The following is a 16,468-nucleotide window of genomic DNA, read 5'->3' on the forward strand; positions in this document are numbered from 1 at the left end:
GCAGCCCCTGCCCTCAAGCTCACAATCTAACATGAGAGACTATGTACAAACTATATTCAGGATAATTAGGAAATAATTAACAGAGGCCAGGCACTAGAATTAAGAGGATTTGAAAAAGGCTTCCTATGGAAGGTAGGATTTTAAATGAGATTTGAAGAAATTCAGAGAAGCCAGGAGGTGGCAATTACAAGAAAGAGCATTCCAGATATCAGAGATAGCTGATGAAAATGACCAGTCTAAAGAGAGAGTCTTTTTTATGGAATAGCCAGTAAGTAGGCCAGTGTTACTGATATGTAGTTCAAGTAGTCCTAGTAAAATGGGGATATAATATATAGACAAACAAACAAAATAATAGAAGATAAGTACATCAAAAAAGGCAAAATCCTGGGACTACGTGACTAGGCAAATATGGAAAGGCTTTATTTAAGCAAGATGTGGTATTAGAGGTGAGCCTTAAAGGATAGGTAGGAAATTCAACAAGCTGAGGGAGGGGAAGAATAGAGGAAGATATTTCAGTTCTAGCACTCAAAGTGAACAGATCAGATAAGAATAATGAATCAGATAGCAAAGTATTTAATTGGGTCAGGATAGAAGAGGAAACAATAAGGAAAAGTCAACAATCCAGTAACCCATCTAATCAATTTAAAGGTGAGAAAAGACTCAAGTTATACTGAATGAGATTTTGGAGAATTTCAGACAATGGTAGCTAAGCTTCTTTTTAAGTCTAAAAATCCTATGATACTCAACTTAATGGGAAATGAATAAATGAAAGATTATCTTCTTTTAGGCATTTTTATCTCATTTCTAAAATCATAGAATTTTAGAATTGGAAGTGACTTTAAAGGATCTAATACCTTCATTTTGCAGATAAGGAGATAAAAGCCCAAAGAGAATAAGTAAATTATCTGAGCAATTTATTTAAACTTTAGTAGTATGCAGTAGGGGTGCACTGAATAGAGCAGTAGTCCTATTGTCAGGAAAACCAGAGTTCAAATCTAGCCTCTGACATTACCAGCCCCATTCCTTAGCTATTAAATGAAAAGTGACAAAATATTCCAGTATCTTTGCCAAGAAAACCCCAAATGGGGTCAAGAAGAGTTGGACATCATCCTAGCTCTGTCCCTCTTTTAAAAAATTTATTTAGAATATTTTTCCATGGTTACAAGATTCATGTTCTTTCCCCTCTTCTCCCCACACCCCAGCTCTGTCACTTTTACTATGTGACTTTATGCAAATAAGTACTTCAGTTTCCATATCTGTAAAAGGAAGGTCTCTGACAGCTCTAGGATACTCTGATTTTTTTCTGACTTCAATCTTAGTATCAGTTTCTATTATTTCTTTCAGGTCAAAGTTTGAAATAGACATTGTCCTTGTCTTAGTTATAGTTTTTAAAGAACATGTGTATACTGATTCTATAAGATGTCTGCAGCCAAAGATTTATTGAGAGTTGGCTTAATAAAGATCTTCAGATATATGTGGTGTCAGTTGTCTAATCACTTAAAGGAAATGGACTTACACCACAGCATAAATTTCCTGGCAATGAGAATTGGATTATCAGAGGAGGTTATGCATATAATCTCCTCCTACAGAGTTCTTTAAAAGCAGGAGAGATTTGTTCCTATTACTAATGTTTGGGTTTTTGTTTCTTTATTTTATTTTGGGTAGTTCTGAGAGAGAGGGAGCAGGAGAGGGATGGAATTTTCAAAATTTCTGCTTGTTGACTTCCAATCCAGTGTTTATCTATGGTTTCTCCTGAAACAACCAAACAAACCTGTTTGTTGTCCCTCCAGCCTGTAACTTGATCCCTCCCTCCCTATGCTTTGAGGCAGGTCTTTCTACATATTTTACTGCTTTCCCCCCTTCTTTCTACTTTCCCCTCACTGAATTAAAGCCTTTTCAGAACTATTTCCTACCAGAAGCCTTCCTTAATTGATCTCACCTAATTTCAACAACTCTACTGCTCCAAGTTCTTTTAGCATCATACCCTACAAATTCAATCCATTTTGTAAGATGCTATGTCTTTTTTACAGTAGTTTGTTATATCCTTAGAATTAGATTGTCTTCCTGCGCGATTATATCTTTAGCACAATCCTCTGTAAACAGTAGATGAATTCTAGAATTTCCATTACATAAATACTACACTCCAGTATATCTATGATCTCATCATTTTGGATATTCCCTTTTTTTTTTTTTTAAGGATGAAGAATGTCACCCAATTCATGTCTGCCTATTTTATGCAACCCTTGTTAATCAAAAATGCCTATTATGAAAGAGTTTGCACATATATACCCGGTATGCTAGGGACTTTCCTCTCATCCCTTTGACATTGTATATGTAAACAATAGGTGCTGCTGCTGCCCCCTGCCTGCTCCAATTCACAACAAGAACTAGGTACTGGATAACCCTATGTTAACCATGATTGTATTCAGGGCTGTGCTGGATCCAGCCTCAACTAGCTTATTTTTTGTTAATTAAGAAAGCATTGATAAATATACGTGTACTCATATTCTCCTCCTCCCCCTTTACCCCACCTCCCCACAACTCCACACAATGTTAAACATTTCTAAGCACGTACCTGGATGTAATGCACTCCACCTAGCATTTGAGGGATTGTTGAGGAAGTACAAACATCTCTTTGACTCTCAGAGCGAATGCATCCTCTGTCCCTCAGTTCTTCCCCTGTTTGGGAGGCAGCGTTCATGTTAATGATCCAAGGTTTGAGGTCAGTGTAATACAAGCTCTAGAGTTCCATCCCACTTAAAAAACTTTTTCCTTTTTTCCTTGATCTGTTATATTTAAAAGAATTTTCATCTAATCTTGGTAAAATGAAGGCACTCGCACAAATAGCCAGACAAAGCATTCATTACCAGAGATTTATAATAGCAATAAAACATGTATTAAAGACAACTTCTATGCAGCTGCCCAAGTATCTCTTCATGGACCTCAGCAGTTTTCAATCAGTCCATAAGCATATCCCAAACTCAGGAGCTAAGAGCAACACAGCTCAGATGCCCATATTCAGGCATTTCATTTATTGCATTCACTGATGGTGAACATATATTTCTCTTGCTGTTGCTGTTCCACTTATGGCTATGATTGGGAAGTAAATATCCATATGGGATGGGAGTGGGACTTGACAATCAAATGAAACTATTGATGGATTCTACTACTTTTCTTCTTAGACCCCAGATCATGCTACTGCCTTGTGTCTTTTATCTCCTGCTGGAGGTAGGTTGAAGAAAGGCTGCAAGGACCAGGGTAGGTGTCTTCCATCTGCCCCAAAGTAAGTACTTCCACTTGCTCCAACACTTTGTCCATACTATGATCTCTTGCTGCCAGCCCAATCTCCCAACCAAATGATGAACCTTTGACTTCAGATCTTTCATCTCCTGCTGCATCTGTATTTTGAGGGAAGAAGAAGAGAAGAATTGGGGGGTGGGGAAGAGAACTTCTTTCTCTCAAAATGTCCTTTTCCTACCTAACTACCTGCCTTTAAGGGGATGAAGGTTTGTGAAGTGGGGTTTCTTATCTGATTACATGCCTCCCATTTTTTATTTCATTTGCCTCTAGTCCAATCTTTAACCTCTATTGAATAGAATAGGAGTGAGGTGCTCCACTCAATGATGAACATTCTCATGTCTGGTCAAGCCCTTCTGGTCTCAATGACATTAACATCCAAACCCCATTTCCCACCATTTGATTCCTCATTTCCATCTACTTTAACCTTTCCACTGCAAAATGTCAATTTTATGCCACCTTACCCTTCTACTATGCCCTCTTGAATGTGTTTCATAGGCAACAAACTTCCATTCTTTGTAAATCTTTTCCTCTTCAACATCTTTCATCTATAAGATTTAAATTAATGTCTAATACTCCAAGTATTATATTTTATAAAGTTTATAATCACTTGAAGTAGAGGAATAAAAAGGAAATAGAAATACAAAAAAGCAATTAACCAAAATAAAACCACATGAATAGTTCTCTCACCTTTCCCAAAAAGCCCACTTCAGCCAGCCACTATCACAGGAAAAGCAAGTGAGAGGCGGGGCTACCCAAAATTTATATCCTGCCTAATTCAGCACATAACATGAGAAGAAAAGTGAGGTGCTGGGAATTGTAGTTCTGGGGTTCAGATTCCAATTACACAATCCCCTCTGTGATTCTCATGGAAAACATAAATGTTGAAATCTCCCAGATTTACATGCCTTGTTTCCCCATGGAATCAGTATACATAACCAACTTATATCTCTAATGATCTTCAACTAGGGATACATACAATATTGCATTTTCTAAGGGGAAATTACAATAATTTGTGGATAAGAGGGAAATAAAAGAAAGAGAACAAAAGTAATGATTGCTAGGCACATTGACAAAAAGCCAATTAGAGAACAGTCCCCTTTGGCATAAGAGTGTATATTCAAAACAAATGCGTTCAACCCCACATAGTTCAATTTTCAATACATCCCAAAGTTCATCCTAAATCTTTTGGTATAGTGTGAGGTTTCTGCAGGCATCTCCATGGTGCCTTCTCCAAACAGTTCACTTTTTTGATTAGGGGAGATAGCAAGTTTCTTATTCTAAAATTACTCTCAAACAAGAAAAAATTCATAAATGTAGAATTTTATGACAATTATCAAATACCTCTTGAGGAGGTTATTTGACAAACACACTGATCACCCTGAGATACATGGCTGAGTTATGAGGTTTGTGAATCAATTGTTACTCACTTAGTAAGGGTCCTAAATTCCAGACTTCTGTTTGCCATAAATGTAAGATTTAAATTAAAGTCTAATACTGCAAGTATTATATTTTATAAAGTTTATTAATAATCACTTGAAGTAAAGGAATAAAAAGGAAGTAGAAGTATAAAAACATAATTGACCAAAATAAAACCATGTGAATAGTTCTCTCACTTCTCCCAAAAAGCCCACTTCCGCCAGCCACTGATCACAGGAAGAGCAAGCGAGAGGCAGGACTACATAAAATTTATATCCTGCCTATGTTAGCACATAACATGAGAAGGAGAGTAAGGTGCTGGGAATTGTAGTTCTGGGGTTCAGATTCCAATTATACACATCTATTAGCTCTTACTGAAACCTGACTCTCCTTGCCCACCTCTCTCCTGGCCCCATTACCACAGCTTTCTTGGCCACCCTTTTCAGTACTGGCTTCACTCATTCTCTTTATTGGTTGAAATGAGAGAGCTGGAATACTTCTTGCTCTCCATTGCCCATTACCATTTCTGGGTTCTTCTTGAGCCTCCCTCACTCAATAACCTGTCTTTCTTTAAGGTTCATACTATTCATATCTACAACCCACAAAGATGGTCATACTCTTGTTCTGGAATTTTTAAATCTCCATTATGCCATGTGTTATGAGCAGCAGGGGGCTCGGGATATGCTAGTGATGATTACTTAAATAAGGAGAGAGAGACCCTAACCACAGCTAGATATGAGTATAGATTTGTTCCCACATCAGCTGGGTTAAGCCTCCTTTAAGAGCCCAAGATTCTCTGCTAAAACCACAAGGCCTTAGAAACCAATCCAGCCAGGCAGTTGGTAGATGTTTCCAGGAAGTAGAATGTGACTTCTGGAAATCTTAGGTTGAATTGAAGGAACTAACTAACTTGGAAATGATTATAACCAGCTAGAGACGCTATCCAGATCTAACTGCTTGAGGCTAACTACTATTATTAAGGTAAGTGGTTGGTTTCAATGATAGTTTAGGCTTTAGGATCAAACAGGGTTTATTTGTAATCAAACTGAAAGTAGGTAAGAGGGAGTAGGAAAGGTGGGTGAAGGTACTCTAAATGATCTTGCTTAATATTTGAAACTAAAATAAATCTTGAAACACGAGTTGTACATGTACATAGTGTAAACAGATGTAAATAAGTTTGAGTACAAAGTACATTGGCCATATTAAATAAGAGAACTCAGGTTCCTTGTTAGATCAAACTCTTTTATTGGAACATCACATAAAAACCTTGTACATATGTATTATATTGTTACTAACACATAATAAATGAATATCGTACTAACCATAGGGAGAGCATAGAAAGGAAAGTTCAATTCTAGTTAGCAAAGGGACAGTGTAAAATAATTATGAATGCTTGAATAGAATAATCAATAAGAAATGTCAGACAGACATTGTATAGTGTAGGTTAGCTAGGGATATCACTAATAAACTAATACACTAATATACATTAAGAACTTACTTACACACTAATTTTCCTAATAATAGGTTAGGGATTAGAAGTTTAGAAAATGTTAGAAATATTGTGTGTTAGAAATGTTCATTTAAATTCACTATTAGAAAGCAATAAAATAGTTTGTTGCAGGAATGCATTTGCTTAGAATAAGTAAGAACAAGTTATATAGATAGACATTGTTATATTTGCTACAGTTTAGTATATGTTATACTTTATGTTCAATTCAAACTATGCAAACCATTGTATTCAAACCCCACATTTTCCTAGAAAAATTCTTTCCCATCCTTTGTCCTTAGCATAGATAAGCACAGATAGATAGGACAATAGATTATATAGTATTTATTATTTTGGAAGGGTAGATAGAGGGATAGGAATACATAAGTTTAGTTTAGCATAATGTAGCGATCCATTGATGAGCATGATCAACAGGAAAATTTGCAGGTTGAAATTTTCATAAAACAAAATGGCATTATTGTTGAAATGATTATCTGGGACAAGATGGATGCCACTTTGAATGACAGGACTGGCAGTTGAGAACTTCGAAATGTCCCCAGGTGCCGTGAGCCAAGGGCAAAAAGCAGTTGGCCTCAGCCCTATAAATACCCCCAAGTGACAAGACAAAAAGGGCTCAGATTGGAGCAGGGACTTGGGAAGGTGGGAGGCGAAGAGTGAAAGGTAGGCCTGAAACCTGTAACCTGTTATCCTACTGAGAAAGCTAGAGAAACAATCACCATCATTGTTAATAGAGCTGAGAGAGTTTACTGATATCATCAATCAAGATCATCAAATAGCCTTCCCTGATCGCTGGCTTGGCTGTGGCCAAGACAGGTCAGAGTTAGAGAGAGGGCGAAGAACCTCTAGTTCCTACTGAGCCTAGCAATCTCCAGACCTTGATCATTAGCCTAGTTAATTAGCAATAGGGTTCCTAAATTCTCAATCCTATTCCTTTATTTCCTAACCCCGTTAATAGATTTAAATATAGTATTTACCATCAAGTACATTTCCTGAGTGGTGATTATACCAAAGCCCTTGGGAAGGGGAGATCAATATGCAGTCAGATTTCACCATTATTCAATAGCTAATCAATAGCCCTTACCAACAAATATTCCAACCCCAGGTTGGGACCTAGGAAGGTTAAACATCCACACAATCTCTCAGGGGTTCCCTGTCTGGGCAAACTATTAGAAGGGGATAACTGACAGGCTTATTCAACCAAGCCTGTCAGGGAGGAGAGACATAGCTTTCTACCAGCAACAACTTGTACAGAGGCCTGTGAGAGGGGAGTGAGCTTTCTCCCTCACCAAATCCAATCAGCTAAGTCCTGGGCATATAATCTACCTCCATCTATACAGGCTATCCTCTAAGATACACAGATATTGTCATAACATCCGTAAGGTACAGAGTATGTGAAGGCCTTGAGGGCACTCCCCAACTCTGTGGCTGTTTGTAGCTGAGCGCAGAGCCTGTCAGACCCCTGGGTCAGATGCTGTTGTTTCTTGAAAGTAGCTGTTCACTAGCTTGATTAGAAGGTTGTTGGCTATGCCAATAAGGTATTGAATTTGGCTAGCAGTGAAGGTTGTCCCTAACTGCCTGCCTATCCAAATCTCCCAAACCACCCAGGGATCCAGTTCTACCACTATTTTGGAGTTATCCCAAGAATGATATTTTAATAAATACTTGGAATTATTTATATAAAATATAAGTCCTTTTCCATTAAAGCAGGGATTTCCTTAGCAATGCTTGAGCATGGCATTTAGAGGTAAAATCACAACATGGATTAGGAATAAATTGTAACAGGAACCCCAAAGGAGTTTTATTAAATAATAAGTTGAGATTATTTTGCCTACTAATAATTGCTAGCATTTATATAATACTTTAAAGTTCATAAAACACTTTACTATGTGTTAACTCACAGTAGCCCCATCAAATAGATGCTATTTTCTTTTTTTTTCACATAAGAGGAACCTGGGGTTGATAAAGGTTGAATAACTTGCCAAGGATCACACAGCTAATAAATTTCAGAGGCAAGATTTGACTTCAGGTTGGTCTCAACACTAAACTCAGAGCAGCTAGGTAGCTTAGTGGGTAGAGTGCCAGACTTGGAATCAAGAGGACCTGGGATCAAATCTGACCACAGACACTTCCTAATTGTGTGACCCTGGACAAGTCACTTATCCTTTAATGCCTACCCCTTGCAGCTCTTCTATCTTACAATTGATAGTAAGACAGAAGGTAAGTGTTTGAAAACAGCCAAAAAAAAACCCCACTAAACCCAAGAGTATTATCCATAATGACATCTAACTGCCTCATCAATAAGATGCTTTATGAAGGAAGGTGTTGCTGTCCAGTTATTACAAGCTATGTTTCAGGTTATGGTGTGAGTGTCTGACCAAGAAGTCCTCAAAGTAAGTGGGAAGCAGAACAGTGACAAGCAATACAAGAGAAGAAAAGGAAGTGTTTTCTAAGATTGAGCTGTCATTTTTGGATGGGATTACTATCCATACAATATGGAGGTAGGGCATACAAGTGATGAAGTCAAGCATATCAAAAAGGTAAATGAAGGGTTCAAGATAACTAGGGCAGCATTCGTCAATTATGTGTCACAGTACTAATCAATTTTCCTTGCTCAAGGATTGTGGAGAAATATCTGGCTTTCAAGACTTCTCAGCAAAAAGGGCTTATGAGGCACAGCTGATACTGATACCGGGTAACGTAGGGACTATATCCTATTCTTCCCACGGAAATTAAACAGCAATGACACATAGTAAAGAAAGTTTAATATAACTAAATATGACTTGATACCCAGAATGGTTTCCTTCTTCATTTGTCCATAAGCCAAAAGGTCTTAAAAGAGGAAGGAAGAATCATGTCAACTCTGTAAGATTAAAATTAATATACAATAACTCCAAATATTATATTTTAAACAATTTATTAATAATCACTAGAAGTAAAGGAATAAAAAGGTAATTATTTAACAAAATAAAACCACGTGCTCAAGCTAATCTACCTGCTCAAAAGGCCTGTTCCACCAAAGCCTCCACAGGAAGGAAAGAGAGCTAGACATGGAACTCCACCCAATTTATCTCCTGTCTATGTCAGCATGTAACGACAGGAAGTGAGTGAGGTCCTGGGAATCATAGTCTTTCTGGGAATTATAGTTTTTGCTGGGGATCATAGTTTTTAGGGTAATAGATTCCAATTTCACAACTCTATGCACAGATTACATTATTGGTGCCTTATTTACTGCAAAGGAAAGAACCACACATGATTAGCTTGGTTCTTCAACTCATAAGTAACAACTTGAAACTTAGGGCAACTTGACAAGATTAAACTCAACAAAGGTTTCAATTAAGGAAGAAAAATTTTCTCTCCTCTGTAGTAGCAGAGTAGCTTCAACTATGAGTGGCTACTTCTTTCCATGAATTTCATGTCAGAGTCATTTGTACACTGGCCATTCACTGGAGAGTATATTAAGGGCCCCTTCAGCTATACACCTACAGAATTTGGTCCCAGGAAAGAACACCAAAGAAATTGTTAGAATTGCCCTTGTAAGCCCACAGAAGATAATAAAAGAAACCTCTCAAACAGTTTATATAGAAGGATGAAGAGTCCCTTTAAATACAAGGTAAATTTAAGAATAGATAGCTAAGTGGTACAGTGTATGGGATTCTGGATCTGAAGTTAAGAAGACTCATTTCCTGAACTCAATTCTGTCTCAAACACTTACTAGCTACATGTCTCTAGGCAAGTTACTTAATCTCATTTGCCTCAGTTTCTTCATCTGTAAAGTGAGCTGGGAGAAGGAAATAGCAAACCACTCCAATATCTTTGCCATGAAAACTCCAAATGGAATCACATAGTCAGACACAATTAAAATGAATGAACAAATTTAAGAATATTATTTGGTTTCCTAGTCTAGGGATATCATCTAATTCTCAAGGGTTATGTCAAGGAAGATCAAGCTCTTGGATTCTCTTACTCTGGAAAGATTTTTAAGTATATGTAGTGGCTACTCATGGTTCTGATCCCTATACTGATCAGCATGAGAGCTTTCACCTGTTCCATTTATGTACTGGACTGGTTTGCCTGTCCTTTGGCAGCCTGGCGGTTCCCTATTCCTTACATATTTGTGCTGGATTTAGTGTGGCTCTAGCTGAACTTTGATCAAATCCACCAGCTTCAGCCCCCCTAGATAGCAGTGATTATAGGTATATGCCATCATACCTGACTATGTCTGCTTTCAAGGACCATCTCAACTAAGTGTGAATAGGCTCATCATGAGTGGAACATGTCCACCAGGTAGTCATTGTTTTAGACAGGGCAACTTATGAAACAAAGAAGAAATAGGAAATGGAGCTCAGTCCTATGCCACATCATTTTTAAACCTTTCTCTTTCATCTTAGAATAAATACTAAGTATTGGTTCCAAGCCAGAAGAACCATAAGGGCTAGACAATAGGAATTAAGTCACTGGCCTAGGGTGACACAACTAAGAAGTGTCTATGGCCAAATTTGAACCCAGGACCTCCCATCTCTAGGCCTGGCTCTCTATCCATTGTGTAACCTAGCTGCCCCTCTGTGCCATATATTTCTAGCCCTACAGTCCAGTAGCAGAGTAGCATAATCAGGGCTGGAGATAATAAGAATTGCAGCTTTTAAACAATCTAATAATTTAACTTCTATAATGTTGATCATTCATTGATGCTCTATGAGAAGTGTTCAATGATATCAGTATTGGCATTCTCACAAAAACTGACCCCAGAAGATATAAAGAATTTGTATAGAATGGAAGGGTACTATACAGGTTCTTGTTGGAGAGTCAAAAAAAAAAGAAATTGGCAAAGTTGGTTTTGTCATATATCTAGAATTACCTCAAGCTAGTTTAACAAATGCACATCCATGCAGCAAATTTCATTTTTTAGTAGTCACCACTTATTCTTAATGAAAATTACATTTATTATAATAGCTAGCATTTTTATAACACTTTAGAATTTGCAAAGCCTTGTAGCCTTAAATGTTGTTCCATGTTATCCTCATAATAACCATGGGAGGAAGTGGCTATTTTATGCCTATTTTACTGATGAAGAAACTGAGGTAGAAAGAGGTTAGGTAATTTTCTCAGGGTCCCACAGTTAGTAAATGTCTGAGGACAAATTTTAACTCAAGTTCTTCTGACTCTAGGGCTAGTGCCATATCTATTGTGTACTTTAAATATCAAATAGAGGAATTTGTATTTTCTCCTAGGACAGCGAGGTGTCACTGAAGTGTCTAGAGAACAAGACTGGTAAGGTAAAGCTTGTAATTTAGGAATATCAATTTGGCAGCTGTGCGGAGAGCAGATTGGGCAGGGGGAGTATTTGAGGGAGGGGGAAGAGGAGGAGGCTTTCATAGTACTTCAGGCAAGAGATGGTTTAGATCTAAACTTGGTTGTGGCCATGTGAGTGAAGAGAAATGGACAGATGGAAATATATGCCATATAATATGAAGATAAAATCAACAAGACATATCAACCATTTGAATATAAGTAATGAAGGAGAGGGAAGAGTAACAGCTCAGGTTGTGAACCTGAAAAACTAGAAGGATAATGGTGTCTTTGTCCAAATTACAAAATTTAGAAATAGGTTTTTGGAGGACAATGTTGAGTTCCATTGTGGGGTGTCTAGTTTGAAATATCCATTGGGCATATATGTGGAGAGAGAAATTAGTAATGTGGGGCCAAAGCTCATAGGAGAGATGAGGACTGAATATGCAGAAATGAGACTCAACTGTATAGATGTAAAAATTTAACCCATGACAGCTCATGAGATTGTCTAGAAAATGTAGAGAGAAGAAAAAACAGTTCAAAGTCCTGCTGTACATCCACATAAAAGGAATGTAGCATAAAAACAGTCAAGCAAAAGAGTCTAAGAAGGATCATTCAGACAAGTAGAAGAGGAACCATGTTATAAAAACCCAGAGAGAGAGAGAGAAAAAGAGAGAGAGAGAGAGAGAGAGAGAGAGAGAGAGAGAGAGAAAGAGAGAGAGAGAGATAGAGAGAGAGAGAGAGACAGAGAGAGAGAGAGAGACAGAGACAGAGACAGAGAGACAGAGACAGAGAGTATCTTGCAAGAGTGATTGGTTAAAAGTGTCAAATGCGACTTCCGGTTAAGATGGCGGCAGAGTAAGGAGCAGCTGCTCAATCTCTCCTAACCAAGGCATATACAGGACTCCTCAAGGGGAAATAAAAACGAACACAGATGAACGAAGGAACCCCACAACAGGGCGCAGCATTGAAGGTACACAGAATCAGGGCATCTCCACGCTATAAAGGGGTGAAACAGCTCTCACTAAAACTCCAGAAGAAGAAGCCCCTCCCCCACCCCACACACACCTCGTACAATGCCAAGGCCAACGCACAAGAGTGAAAACAGGACTGGGGCAACCAGTAAATCACTAGCAGCCCCAGGGCTTGTACATGTGTGCTGCAAGACGAGGGACCCCAAGTGGCTAGGGGCACGCATGGACTTTCCTGAGCATCTATGAGGGTGAAGGCACTGCCTCAGGCCAGGACAAAGATCTCTAATGCAGGGACTTTCCTGAGCGTCTGCACTGGTGAAGGCATCACCCCAGGTGCAATTAAAGATCTCCAGCCCATGGACTTTCCCTAGATTCTGCATGGGTGAAGACAGTGCCCTAAGTGAGAATAAAGATCTCTAATGCAGAGACTTTCCCTAGCATCTCTGCGGGTGAAGGCAGTGCCCTAAGATTGAATAAAGATCTCCAGCCCAGGCTTGGACCTCTAGTGACGACCCGGAACAGACAGGAGTGAGGCTGTGGAAGCAGCCCCTGAGACTGCTGAAGGAGCCTCAGGCAGAGGGGCAGACCGGGGTCTACCAGGAGGCCTGACCCCAAGGACGAGGAGACTGGAGCCCCCGGGAGCTTAGAAAGTGCAGGCAGACCCTGAGTGTGAAGACAAAGCTGAAAAGGGGCAGGGCTAATGATGGCAAGCGGAGAACTCCAGAAGAAGAAAAAGATTATCAAGAAAAACTCTGGAACACTCAACAACTTTTACACAGAGAAAATCCAGACAACAGAGGAGGACAAACAAGTAATCATATCCAAACCTTACCAAAAAAATGAAAGCTGGTCACAAGCTATTGAAGAGTTCAAAAATGAGATGTTGAAGAAGATAGAAGAGATCTGGCAAGAAAATAACAGCTTAAAAGGCAGAACTTTGCAATTGGAAAGTGAGGCTCAGAAATCAAATGAACTGATAAGCAAATTGAACACCAGAAATGACCAGATTGAAAAGGAAAACCAAAAGATTATAGCCGAAAACCAAAAGATTATAGTCAAAAACCAGTCCTTAAAGGCTACAATTGAAAAATTAGAACATAATGATCTCTCAAGACAACAAGAACAAATAAAACAAAGTCAAAAGACTGATAAAATAGAAGGAAACATGAAATATCTTAATGAGAAAGTGACAGAACAAGAAAACTGGTCGAGAAGACACAATTCGAGAATCATTGGTCTTCCAGAAAAGGCAGAAATTCATAGAAACTTGGACTCCATACTTAAAGAAATTATTCAGCAAAATTGCCCTGAAGTCCTACAACAAGAGGGCAATATAGACATTGAAAGGATCCATAGATCACCCTCTACACTGGACACAGAAAAGTCAACACCCAGGAATATAATAGCCAAATTCAAGAGCTTTCAAGTAAAAGAAAAAAATCTTACAAGAAGCCAGAAAGAGACAATTCAAATATCAAGGAGAACCAATCAGGATCACACAGGATCTGGCAGCCTAGACGCTAAAAGACCACAAGGCTTGGAACACGATATTCAGAAAGGCAAGAGAGATAGGCCTTCAGCCACAGATCAACTACCCAATCAAAACTGACTATATACTTCCAGGGGAAAGTATGGGCATTCAACAAAATTGAAGATTTCCAAGTTTTTGCACAAAAGAGACCAGGACTAAATGGAAAGTTTGATATACAAACACAAAAATCAAGAGAAACATGAAAAGGTAAATAAGAAACAGAAAAGAAAACATAATAATTTTTTAAATTAGACTCTTTAAGGGCTTAAATAAGATCTAATTATCTGTATTACTATGTGGAGAAATGCTATGTATAATTCTCTGTAGTGAACTCTATTCACTATTATAATATTCACTATTATAGCAACCAGAAGAATAATTCATAGGGAGAGGACAGAATACTAAATGGTCTAAGATGATATGGGGGGTGGGAAAGAGGGGGGGAATAGTAGGGGACACCAAGAAAAATATGAGTAAATAAGAAAAATAGGATATTCTATTACACACAAAGAGGACATGGGAAGGGGAGGAGATAAATACTATTATAAGAAGGAGAGGAAGAGAGCATTAAGAGGGAATAATCAAACCTTACTCTCAGTGTAATCAACCCGGAGAGGGAAGAGTAGCTTTATTATTCATTGGGATAAAAAACTCTATATAACACTACTGAGAAAGTCAGAAGGGACAAACCAAAGGGAGCAGGGGAGTGGGAAGGTCAAAAAAGGAAGGGGAGAAGAAGGGGGAGGGAATTCATTAGGCCTTTAAAAAACAAAAAGAGGGGAATAACAGGGGAGGGGGCAGAAAGGGAAGTCAATCAAGGGAGGGGATAAGGGATACCAGCTCAAAGCAAACCACTGGTTTAAAAGAAAATAGTGTAAGAAGAAGGGTTGGGTCTAGGGGAGGATACAAAAATGTCAGTGAATGCACAATTGATAATTGTAACTCTGAATGTGAATGGGATGAACTCACTCATAAAACGGAAGCAAATAGCAGAGTGGATCAGAAACCAAAATCCTACCATATGTTGTCTACAAGAAACACATATGAGGCGGGCAGACACACACAAGTTTAAGGTTAAGGGCTTGAGCAAAATCTTTTGGGCGTCAAATGAGAAAAAGAAGGCAGGAGTGGCTATTATGATTTCTGACAAAGCCAAAGTAAAAATAGATATGATTTAAAAAGACAGGGAAGGACATTACATCTTGATTAAAGGCAGTATAAACAATGAGGAAATAACACTGCTCAATATATATGCACCAAGTGGCACAGCATCCAAATTCATAAAGGAGAAAATGGCAGAGCTCAAGAAGGAAATAGTAAAACCATAATAGTGGGAGATCTAAATATTCCTCTTTCAGATCTAGATAAATGAAACCAAAAAATAAATAAGAAAGAGGTAAGAGAGGTGAATGAAGTCCTAGAAAAATTAGATTTAATTGATATGTAGAGAAAAATAAATAGGGGCAAAAAGGAATACACCTTCTTTTCAGCTGCACATGGTACATTCACAAAGATTGACCATATAATAGGACATAGAATCATTGCAAACAAATGCAAAAGAGCAGATATAATAAATGTAACCTTCTCAGATCATAATGCAATAAAAATAATAATTAGTAAGGCACCTGGACAGGCAAATCAAAAACCAATTGGAAATTAAACAATATGATTCTCCAAAACCAATTAGTCAAAGAAGAAATCATTGAAACAATCAACAATTTCATTGAAGAGAATAACAATGATGAGACATCCTACCAAACTCTGTGGGAAGCAGCCAAGGCAGTACTCAGGGGGAAATTTATATCCTTGAGTCCATATATTAACAAATTAAGGAGGGCAGAGATTAATGAATTGGGCATGCAACTCAAAAAACTAGAAAGTGAGCAAATTAAAAACCCCCAGATGAAAACTAAATTAGAAATACTAAAAATCAAGGGAGAAATTAATAAAATCGAAAGTAAAAGAACTATTGAATTAATAAATAAGACCAGAAGCTAGTATTTTGAAAAAAAAAGATAAAATAGACAAAGTACTGTTCAATCTAATTAAAAAAAAGGAAAGAAGAAAACCAAATTGACAGTATCAAATATGAAAAGGGAGACCTCACCTCTAATGAAGGGGAAATTAAGGCAATCATTAAAAACTATTTCTCCCAATTATATGGCAACAAATATAACAATTTAGGAGATATGGATGAATAACTACAAAAATATAAATTGGCTAGATTAACACTAGAAGAAATAGAATACCTAAATAATCCCATATCAGAAATAGAAATTGAACAAGCCATCAAAGAACTCCCTAAGAAAAAATCACCAGGACTTGATGGATTCACAAGTGAATTCTATCAGATATTCAAAGAGCAACTAATCCCAATACTATACAAATTATTTGATATGATAAGCAAAGAAGGAGTCCTACCAAATTCCTTTTATGACACAAATATGGTACTGA

Source organism: Gracilinanus agilis, chromosome 1, assembly GCF_016433145.1.
Source record: "Gracilinanus agilis isolate LMUSP501 chromosome 1, AgileGrace, whole genome shotgun sequence".
NCBI classification, from domain to species: Eukaryota; Metazoa; Chordata; class Mammalia; order Didelphimorphia; family Didelphidae; genus Gracilinanus; species Gracilinanus agilis.